The following is a 12,500-nucleotide window of genomic DNA, read 5'->3' on the forward strand; positions in this document are numbered from 1 at the left end:
AATCATAATGTTGAACAATCTTTGTTTTCAGGTCATTTGAGAGTTGTTTTGAGGCCCCCATATTGCCACTCTTCAGAGGAGTCAAAGAGAACAACTTGCAATTGGCCACCTTAAATACCTTTTCTCGTGATTGGATGCACTTGTCTATGAAGTTCAAGGTTTAATGGGCTCACCAAATCAATTGTGTGTTCCAATTAATCAGTGCTAGGTAGTTAAAGGTATTCAAATCAACAAAATCTAATTTGGTTTTGATGCATATTGCACATTTTCTGTTCATCCATTAAACCTCATTTTACTACTGAAATATCACTGTCCTTTAGTTATTTGATAGATCAAAATGAAATTGCTGATCCAAATAACCAATTATTTATAAATTAAAATCATCAGGGGTGTCTATATATATATATATATATATATATATATATATATATATATATATATATATATATATATATATATATATATATATATATATATATATATACTATCTCACAAAAGTGAGCACACCCCTTACATTTTTGTAAATATTTTATTATATCTTTTCATGTGACAACACTGAAGAAATGACACTTTGCTACAATGTAAAATAGTGGGTGTACAGCCTGTAACAGTGTAAATTTGCTGTCCCCTCAAAATAACTCAACACTCAGGCCTCTATGTATCAAGCCGTCTACTTACCTGCAGGGGCGGACTGAGACCAACCGGGGCCCCCGGGCAAAAGTGTGGCAGGGCCCCCACCCACCTACCTACCTCCTCTGCCCCTCCCCCACCCTAATGCCCCTCCCACCTATTATGCTCCTCCCACCTCATATGCCCCTCCCCCACCCTAATGCTCCTCCCACCTCATATGCCCCTCCCCTACCATGTTTTTAATTGCAATATAAAGCGACATTTTTTTAACTTAAATATTTTAATAACAAAATATGAATTAACAAGTGCTGCATTGTACCCAACAAATTAAATATATTTTTTTTAATCATACACAGAATTATAAAGTGCACATATATATATATATATATATATATATATATATATATATATATATATATATATATATATATATATATATATATATATATATATATATATATATATCTCTATATATATCTCTTTATAAGAAACTCCTCCTTACCCTCTGCCCTTATATTACCTCTAACTTTATAAGACCCCTTTCCCTTTGTCATCCTCTGTATTGCCCATGCATAAGAGTTATGTATAATATTCTAGTATCATACATACACACACAATCACACATACATACATACACACACATACATATACACACACACAATTATACATACATACACACACATATACATACACACATTCACACATACACACGCATATAAAATCACACATACATACATACATACACATACACACACACACAATCACACACACACAATCCCACATACATACATACATACACTCACACACAATCACACATACATACATACACACACAATCACACATACATACATACATACATACACACACATGCAATCACACATACATACACATACAATTACACAGACATACACACCCACCCACCCACACAATCACACATAAGACACATTAAGACTTCCTTACTTTGGTATGAAAATATTTTTTCACATTAATTCCACAGAATGATACTAATTGTTCATTTACCGGACAATAACAATCTTTTCTTTTCATGAACTTTCATGGCAAAAGTAATATATTATTATAAGGAGACATCATATCATTTTAAAGAGAATAATTTAAACAGAAGGTCAAAATGGAAAGTCAGTATTTACTAGATCCTATATTTGTTTTTATCTATAGCACAATCATTAGTTAGCTGTCTTAAACAAAACATTATGGAGTACTACATTAAACATTATTTAATATTTAGAATTAAGGAGATAAGCACACATTACAGTACTATAGTTTAACTATTTGTGCTTCTGCAACAGAAATAAATGCATCCCAATCTTTTATGGTCCTTTAAAACTACAGCATGAACCTAAGTTATGTTGTTGTTTTTTTTATCTGTGAATTTACTCAGCCATACAGGAGACATATCACTCTACTGATTCATTGGAATTGATATATTTGTCACACTCACAACAGATTAAAATGTCAAGAAAGCTGAAATGAAAGGCTCATCGTTCCTCCCACAGTTCATTCATTCATTGAAAATTCCAGCTTGGCTGTGGAAACTAAGATACGGTTTAGAAGGGATAAAAAAAATTACAAAGAGGATAAATTTAAAACAAATTCTTTAGCTCAGAGTGGATTATCAATTCTAAAACTCATTATTACATTGTAAAATGAACACCCCTTCATAATCAGAGGATAGAAGTATTGTTGCAAATATTGTACTAAAAGAATATCATTTTCCTGTAGCCATGCTGATATTTTACCATGAGTTTCCTCCATGTCATTACTGCTACCCAGACCACTGCTATATATGTATCTTTCACACAAGAGTGATTACTTTTGAAAATATGTGTAGCATGCCCTTTGACTTCTTCCTTCACCTTGTCTGAACTGAGTCTGTCACCATCCGCTATGCCGCCACTATCACTAACACACGTGTCCACACGCTGGCTGCTGCTGTACCCTCCTTCTGCCTGCTGCCTCGGCTGACCGCCTCTAACTGTGCACTGCGCAGACAAAATTGCATCATGCCTGGATGGGCAGAGCTGGAGCCGGCTGGTGATCTGTAATATGTGGAACGGAGTTATCCGCATCCGGTTCACATATTGCATGAGCAGGGACACCCGGCTATGCCAGGCCATGACTTACCGTTACTGGCTCCTTCCACTCCACTCTATCCCACACTCTGCACCACCGCATAAATGTAAGAGGGCCCCCCCAAGCCACCATGCCCATTGCCAATAATAAAAAAATAGAGAATTTAACTCCTTACATTATAATAGTACTAAGTACTTACAAATAAAAAATAAAAAATATTGATTCTGCTGCAGCATGACACATGCCTGCAGTGCAGTGGGCCCTCTAAGGTGTGGGACCCTCGGGCAAGGGCCGATTTGCCCGACTTGTCAGTCCGCCCCTGCTTACCTGCATTCGCCGGCCCAATACGCTCACCTACCATCACCGCCGCGGACCTGAATACGTTTGCCAAAGTTATCAAGAAAGCTGTCAAGAAGCCGCGCACCAAGTACGGACTGTTGTTAACTGACAGTCATCGATGTCGCTGCTCATCAGCTTCTTCGCAGCATTCTTGCTAGCCTGTCACTAAGCACCCACACTAAACTATAGTCTTTTACCCCATAAACCGCTGCTCCTAGACCCCGCCGCAACTATAATAAATATATTAACCCCTAAACCGCCACTCCCAGACCCCGTCGCCACCTACATTATACAGGGAGTGCAGAATTATTAGGCAAATGAGTATTTTGACCACATCATCCTCTTTATGCATGTTGTCTTACTCCAAGCTGTATAGGCTCGAAAGCCTACTACCAATTAAGCATATTATGTGATGTTCATCTCTGTAATGAGAAGGGGTGTGGTCTAATGACATCAACACCCTATATCAGGTGTGCATAATTATTAGGCAACTTCCTTTCCTTTGGCAAAATGGGTCAAAAGAAGGACTTGACAGGCTCAGAAATGTCAAAAATAGTGAGATATCTTGCAGAGGGATGCAGCACTCTTAAAATTGCAAAGCTTCTGAAGCGTGATCATCGAACAATCAAGCGTTTCAATCAAAATAGTCAACAGGGTTGCAAGAAGCGTATGGAAAAACCAAGGCGCAAAATAACTGCCCATGAGCTGAGAAAAGTCAAGCGTGCAGCTGCCAAGATGCCACTTTCCACCAGTTTGGCCATATTTCCGAGCTGCAACATCACTGGAGTGCCCAAAAGCACAAGGTGTGCAATACTCAGAGACATGGCCAAGGTAAGAAAGGCTGAAAGACGACCACCACTGAACAAGACACACAAGCTGAAACGTCAAGACTGGGCCAAGAAATATCTCGAGACTGATTTTTCTAAGGTTTTATGGACTGATGAAATGAGTGAGTCTTGATGGGCAAGATGGATTGCCCCGTGGCTGGATTAGTAAAGGGCAGAGAGCTCCAGTCCGACTCAGACGCCAGCAAGGTGGAGGTGGAGTACTGGTTTGGGCTGGTATCATCAAAGATGAGCTTGTGGGGCCTTTTCGGGTTGAGGATGTAGTCAAGCTCAACTCCCAGTCCTACTGACAGTTTCTGGAAGACTCCTTCAAGCAGTGGTACAGGAAGAAGTCTGCATCCTTCAAGAAAAACATGATTTTCATGCAGGACAATGCTCCATCACACGCGTCCAAGTACTCCACAGCGTGGCTGGCAAGAAAGGGTATAAAAGAAGAAAATCTAATGACATGGCCTCCTTGTTCACCTGATCTGAACCCCATTGAGAACCTGTGGTCCATCATCAAATGTGAGATTTACAAGGAGGGAAAACAGTACACCTCTCTGAACAGTGTCTGGGAGGCTGTGGTTGCTGCTGCACGCAATGTTGATGGTGAACAGATCAAAACACTGACAGAATCCATGGATGGCAGGCTTTTGAGTGTCCCTGCAAAGAAAGGTGGCTATATTGGTCACTGATTTGTTTTTGAATGTCAGAAATGTATATTTGTGAATGTTGAGATGTTATATTGGTTTCACTGGTAAAAATAAATAATTGAAATGGGTATATATTTGTTTTTTGTTAAGTTGCCTAATAATTATGCACAGTAATAGTCACCTGCACACACAGATATCCCCCTAAAATAGCTATAACTAAAATCAAACTAAAAACTACTTCCAAAAATATTCAGCTTTGATATTAATGAGTTTTTTGGGTTCATTGAGAACATGGTTGTTGTTCAATAATAAAATTAATACTCAAAAATACAACTTGCCTAATAATTCTGCACTCCCTGTACCTATTAACCCCTAATCTGCAGCCCCCATACCGCCGCCACCTATATTAAAGTTATTAACCCCTATCCTGCGGATCCCGGACCCCATCGCAACTAAATTAAATGTTTAACCCCTAAACCGCCGCTCCTGGACCCCGCCGCCACCTATATTAAAATTATGTACCCCTAAACCTAAGTCTAACACTAACACCCCCTAACTTAAATATTATTTAAATAAATCTAAATACATATTACAATTATTAACTAAATTATTCCTATTTAAAACTAAATACTTACCTGTAAAATAAACCCTAAGATAGCTACAATATAACTAATAATTATATTGTAGCTATTTTAGGATTTTTTATTTTACAGGCAACTTTGTATTTATTTTAACTAGGTACAATAGCTATTAAATAGTTATTAACTATTTAATAGCTACCTAGTTAAAATAACTACAAAATTACCTGTAAAATAAAATCTAACCTAAGTTACAAATACACCTAACACTACACTATCATTACATTAATTAAAAAAATTAACTACAATTACCTAAAATTAAATACAATTAAATAAACTAAACTATAGTACAAAACTCCCCCCCTAAATTACAGAAAATAAAAAATATTACAAGAACTTTAAACTAATTACACCTAATCTAAGCCCCCTAATAAAATAAAAAAGTCCCCCAAAATAATAAAATGCCCTACCCTATACTAAATTACAAAGTAATCCGCCCTTAAAAGGTTTTTTTGCGGGGCAAAAAAAAAAACCCACTCCCCAACATTACAACCCACCACCCACACACCCCTACTCTAAAACCCACCCAAACCCCCCCTTAAAAAAACCTAACACTATCCCCTTGAAGATCACCCTACCTTGAGCCGTGTTCACCCAGCCTGGCCGAATTCTTCATCCAAGCGGGGCAGAAGAGGTCCTCCATCCGGCCGATGTCTTCATCCAAGCGGCGTCTTCTATCTTCAATCATCTGGAGCGGAGCCATCTTCCATCCAGCCGACACAGAGCCATCTTCTTCCAACGACGTCCTTTAAATGACGTCATCCAAGATGTCGTCCCTCGGATTCCGATTGGTCGATAGGATTCTATCAGCCAATCGGAATTTAGGTAGGAAAAATCCGATTAGTTGATTTAATCAGCCAAACTGATTGAAGTTCAATCCGATTGGCTGATTGGATCAGCCAATAGAATGCGAGGTCAATTCTATTGGCGAGCCAATCGGATTGAACTTCAATCCGATTAGCTGATTAAATCAACCAGTTTTTTCTACCTTAATTCCGATTGGCTGATACAATCCTATCAGCCAATCGGAATTCGAGGGACGCCATCTTGGATGACGTCATTTAAAGGACCAGGCATTTGGTTTTAAGACGTCATTGGAAGAAGAGGGCTCCGCGTCGGCTGGATGGAAGATGGCTCGGCTCTTCTCCGCTCCGGATGATTGAAGATAGAAGACGCCACTTGGATGAAGACATCGGCCGGATGGAGGACCTCTTCTGCCCCGTTTGGATGAAGAATTCGGCCCGGCTGGGTGAACACGGCTCAAGGTAGGGTGCTCTTCAGGGGGTTAATGTTAGGTTTTTTTAAGGGGGGTTTAGGTGGGTTTTAGAGTAGGGGTGTGTGGGTGGTGGGTTGTAATGTTGGGGGGGTTGTATTTTTTTTTTACAGGTAAAAGAGCTGATTACTTTGGGGCAATGTCCCGCAAAAAGCCCTTTTAAGGGCTGGTAAAAGAGCTGATTACTTTGTAATTTAGTATAGGGTAGGGCATTTTATTACTTTGGGGGGCTTTTTTATTTTATTAGGGGGCTTAGATTAGGTGTAATTAGTTTAAAGTTCTTGTAATTTTTTTTATTTTCTGTAATTTAGTGTTTGTTTTTTTGTACTATAGTTTAGTTTATTTAATTGTATTTTAATTTTAGGTATTTGTAGTTAATTTTTTTTTAAATTAATTTAATGATAGTGTAGTGTTAGGTGTATTTGCAATGTAATTTTGTAGTAATTTTAACTAGGTAGCTATTAAATAGTTAATAACTATTTAATAGCTATTGTACCTAGTTAAAATAAATACAAAGTTGCCTGTAAAATAAAAATAAATCCTAAAATAGCTACAATATAATTATTAGTTATATTGTAGCTATCTTAGGGTTTATTTTACAGGTAAGTATTTAGTTTTAAATAGGAATAATTTAGTTAATAATTGTAATATGTATTTAGATTTATTTAAATAATATTTAAGTTAGGGGGAGTTAGTGTTAGACAGGTTTAGGGGTTAATAAGTTTGATATAGGTGGCGGCGGGGTCCAGAAGCGGTGGTTTAGTTGTTAAACATTTAATTTAGTTGCAGTGGGGTCCGGGAACGGCGGTTTAGGGGTTAAACATTTAATGTAGTTGCGGCGGGGTCTGGGATCCGCAGGATAGGGGTTAATAACTTTAATATAGGTGGCGGCGGTATAGGGGGTGGCAGATTAGGGGTTAATAGGTATAATGTAGGTGGTGGCGGGGTCCGGGAGCGGTGGTTTAGGGGTTAAGATATTATAGTTGCGGCGGAGTACAGGAGTGGCGGTTTAGGGGGTAATAACTTTATTTAGGTGGCGGCGGTGTAAGGGGGCAGATTAGGGGTGTTTAGACTGGGGGTACATGTTAGGGTGTTGAGTGCAGACATCTCACATAGAAATCGATGGGATATCGGGCAGCAGTGAACATGAGCTTTTGCTGCTGTCAGACTCCCATTGATTCCTATGGGATCCGCCGCCTCCAGGGCGGCGGATTGAAAACCAGGTACGCTGGGCCGGAATAGTGCTGAGCGTACCTGCTAGTTATTTGATAACTAGCAAAAGTAGTCAGATCTGGAGTGACGTAAGAATCGATCTGTGTCAAACTGAGACCGGCGGATTGTAGCTTACGTCACTATATTCTACTTTTGCCGGTCTCTAGCCTTTGATAACTAAGGCGAATCAGCCTCGCCACAAATACGCTGCGGATTTCCAGCGTATTTGCTGTTGACGGCTTGATAACTAGAGGCCACAGACTATAATGTCTAAACCGTTGGCAACAAAAGTAAGTACACCCCTAAGTGGAAATGTCCAAATTGGGCCCAATTAGCCATTTTTCCTCACCGGTGTCATGTGACTCGTTAGTGTTACAAGGTCTCAGGTATGAATGGGGAGCAGGTGTGTTAAATTTGGTGTTATCGCTCTCACACTCTCTCATACTGGCCACTGGAAGTTCAACATGGCACCTCATGGCAAAGAACTCTCTGAGGATCTCAGAAAAAGAATTGCTGCTCTACATAAAGATGGCCTAGGCTATAAGAAGATTGCCAAGACCCTGAAACTGAGCTGCAGCACGGTGGGCAAGACCATACAGCGGTTTCACAGGACAGGTTCCACTCAGAACAGGCATCGCCATGTTCGACCAAAGAAGTTGAGTGCACGTGCTCCGCGTCATATCCAGAGGTTGTCTTTGGGAAATAGATGTATGAGTGCTGCTATCATTGCTGCAGAGGTTGAAGGGGTGGGGGGGTCAGCCTGTTATTTCCTTAGACCATACGCCGCGCACTGCATCAAATTGGTCTGCATGGCTGTTGTCCCAGAAGGAAGTCTCTTCTAAAGATGAAGCACAAGAAAGCCCACAAACCGTTTGCTGAAGACATGGAACCATGTCCTGTGGTCTGATGAGACCAAGATAAACTTATTTGGTTCAGATGGTGACAAGCGTGTGTCGTGGCAACCAGGTGAGGAGTACAAAGACAAGTGTTTCTTGCCTACGCTCAAGCATGGTGGTGGGAGTGTCATGGTTTGGGCCTGCATGGGTGCTGCCGGCACTGGGGAGCTACAGTTCATTGAGGGAACCATGAATGGCAACATGTACTTTGACATACTGAAGCAGAGCATGATCCCCTCCCTTCAGAGACTGGGCCACAGGGCAGTATTCCAACATAACAACCCCAAACACACCTCCAAGACGACCACTGCCTTGCTAAAGAAGCTGAGGATAAAGGTGATGGACTGGCCAAGCATGTCTCCAGACCTAAACCCTTTTGAGTATCTGTGGGGCATCCTCAAACGGAAGGTGGGGGACTGCAAGGTCTCTAACATCCACCAACTCTGTGATATTGTCGTGGAGGAGCACTCCAGTGGCAACCTGTGAAGCTCTGGTGAACTCCATGCCCAAGAGGGCTAAGGCAGTGCTGGAAAATAATGGTGGCCACACAAAATATTGACACTTTGGACATTTCCACTTAGGGGTGTACTCACTTTTGTTGCCAACGGTTTAGACATTAATGGCTGAGTGTTGTTATTTTGAGGGGACAGCAAATTTACACTGTTATACAGGCTGTACACTCACTACTTTCTCCTGTTAAGTGTAGTCAGTCCACGGGTCATCCATTACTTATGGGATATTAACTCCTCCCCAACAGGAAGTGCAAGAGGATCACCCAAGCAGAGCTGCTATATAGCTCCTCCCCTCTACTTCACACCCAGTCATTCTCTTGCACCCAACTAATAGATAGGATGTGTGAGAGGACTGTGGTGATTAAACTTAGTTTTTATATCTTCAATCAAAAGTTTGTTATTTTAAACGGCACCGGAGTGTGTTGTTTTCTTCTCAGGCAGCATTTGAAGAAGTATCTACCTGAGTTTTGTGTATGATCTTAGCGGACGTAGCTAAGATCCATTTGCTGTTCTCGGCCATTCTGAGGAGTGAGGTAACTTCAGAACAGGGGACAGCGGGCAGGTTCACCTGCAAAGAGGTATGTTGCAGTATATTATTTTCTAAGGAATGGAATTGACTGAGAAAATACTGCTAATACCGATATAATGTAAGTACAGCCTTAAATGCAGTAGTAGCAACTGGTATCAGGCTGATATGTATGTATGTTTACACTTAAGTATTTCTGGGGAATGGCACTTCACTGGGAAAATACTGTATGCATATAACTTTTAGCCTAACTTGCAGTGTGAGCGACTAGCAGCAGGCTTTTAATGACATTTCATAAATTAGATTTTAAACGTTTGCTGGCATGTTAAATCTGAGGTACTTGGTGAAAAATTGTTTTGGGCGTTATTTTCCACATGGCTGTCGTTTGTTTTGAATTAAAACAGTTTACTGAGCTTCCCTCACTGTTGTATTGTGAGTGGGAGGGGCCTATTTTGGCGCTTTTACTACGCATTAGAAATTCAGTCACAGTCTGCCTTCTTCTCCCTGCATGATCCAGGACGTCTCTACAGAGCTCAGGGGTCTTTAAAACTAGTTTTGAGGGAGGTAATCACTCACAGCAGACCTGTGAGACTGTGCTTTGACTGTGATAAAAATGTTTATATTTTCAATTGTTATCTGTTTTTTCTGATATTAAGGGTTAATCATCCATTGCTAATGAGTGCAATCCTTTGCTTAATTTATGCATTTACTGTGAAAATTTGGTTTCTATAACTAATCCGGTTCATTGTTATTCAACTGTGACAGTTTTTTGTGTGCTTCTTAAAGGCACAGTAACGTTTTGCATATTGCTTGTAAATTTAGTTGAAAAGTATTTCCAAGCTTGCTAGTCTAATTGCTAGTTTGTTTAAACATGTCTGACACAGAGGAATCTCTTTGTGCAATATGTTCAAAAGCCAAGGTGGAGCCCAATAGACATTTATGTACTAATTGCATTGATGCTACTTTAAATAAAAGCCAATCTGTACATGTTAAGCAACATTCACCAGACAACGAGGGGGAAGTTATGCCGACTAACTTGCCTCACGTGTCAGTACCTGCATCTCCCGCTCAGGAGGTGCGTGATATTGTAACGCCAAGTACATCAGGGCGGCCATTACAAATCACCTTTATTCAGTATGTTGTGTTCTGTTTCTGATAGGGTATAATTGGAGATATTGTGGACTAAATCATCTTCTATGTTTTCTGTATTACAATGCAATTCAGTGATTTTGCTTACCAAGGTATTAGAATTAGTATGTATTTCATTGGATTGGTAGTGATTAGTTTTATGTATGGTGTTTGTTGTTGATTTGCTTTCTTTTAAACTCAAGTTTTGTCTAAATTGCCAGAACTTAGGGGTAAATGAGATCACTCTGGGGTGAGAACAGAGTGCGCTGATAATGCTAGGGCCATGTCTGATACTGCGTCACAATTTGCAGAACATGAGGACGGAGAGCTTCATTCTGCGGGTGACGGATCTGATCCAAATAAACTGGATTCAGACATTTAAAATTTTAAGTTTAAGCTGGAAAACCTCCGTGTATTACTAGGGGAGGTGTTAGCGGCTCTGAATGATTGTAACACAGTTGCAATCCCAGAGAAAATGTGTAGGTTGGATAAATATTTTGCGGTACCGACGAGTACTGACGTTTTTCCTATACCTAAGAGACTTACTGAAATTGTTACTAAGGAGTGGGATAGACCCGGTGTGCCTTTCTCACCCCCTCCTATATTCAGAAAAATGTTTCCAATAGACGCCACCACACGGGACTTATGGCAAACGGTCCCTAAGGTGGAGGGAGCAGTTTCTACTTTAGCTAAGCGTACCACTATCCCGGTGGAGGATAGCTGTGCCTTTTCAGATCCAATGGATAAAAAGTTAGAGGGTTACCTTAAGAAAATGTTTGTTCAACAAGGTTTTATATTGCAACCCCTTGCATGCATTGCGCCTGTCACGGCTGCGGCAGCATTTTGGTTTGAGTCTCTGGAAGAGACCCTTGACTCAGCTCCATTAGATGAGATTACACACAAGCTTAAAACCCTTAAGCTAGCTAATTCATTTATTTCTGATGCCGTAGTACATTTAACTAAACTTACGGCTAAGAATTCCGGATTCGCCATTCAGGCGCGCAGAGCGCTGTGGCTAAAATCCTGGTCAGCTGATGTAACTTCTAAATCTAAATTACTTAACATACCTTTCAAGGGGCAGACGTTATTCGGGCCCGGTTTGAAAGAAATTATCGCTGATATTACGGGAGGTTAAGGCCATGCCCTGCCTCAAGACAGAGCCAAACCAAGGGCTAGACAGTCTAATTTTCGTGCCTTTCGTAACTTCAAGGCAGGAGCAGCATCAACTTCCTCTGCTCCAAAACAGGAAGGAGCTGTTGCTCGCTACAGACAAGGCTGGAAACCTAACCAGACCTGGAACAAGGGCAAGCAGGCCAGAAAACCTGCTGCTGCCCCTAAGACAGCATGAAGTGAGGGCCCCCGATCCGGAAACGGATCTAGTGGGGGGCAGACTCTCTCTCTTCACCCAGGCTTGGGCAAGAGATGTCCAGGATCCCTGGGCGTTGGAGATCATATCTCAGGGATATCTTCTGGACTTCAAAGCTTCTCCTCCACAAGGGAGATTTCACCTTTCAAGGTTGTCAACAAACCAGATAAAGAAAGAGGCGTTTCTACGCTGTGTACAAGACCTTTTACTAATGGGAGTGATCCACCCAGTTCCGTGGTCGGAACACGGACAAGGGTTTTACTCAAATCTGTTTGTGGTTCCCAAAAAAGAGGGAACCTTCAGACCAATATTGGATTTAAAGATCCTAAACAAATTCCTAAGAGTTCCATCGTTCAAAATGGAAACTATGCGGACAATCTTACCCATGATCCAAAGAGGTCAGTACATG

This window comes from Bombina bombina, chromosome 4 (assembly GCF_027579735.1).
Source record: "Bombina bombina isolate aBomBom1 chromosome 4, aBomBom1.pri, whole genome shotgun sequence".
In the NCBI taxonomy this organism is placed as follows: domain Eukaryota; kingdom Metazoa; phylum Chordata; class Amphibia; order Anura; family Bombinatoridae; genus Bombina; species Bombina bombina.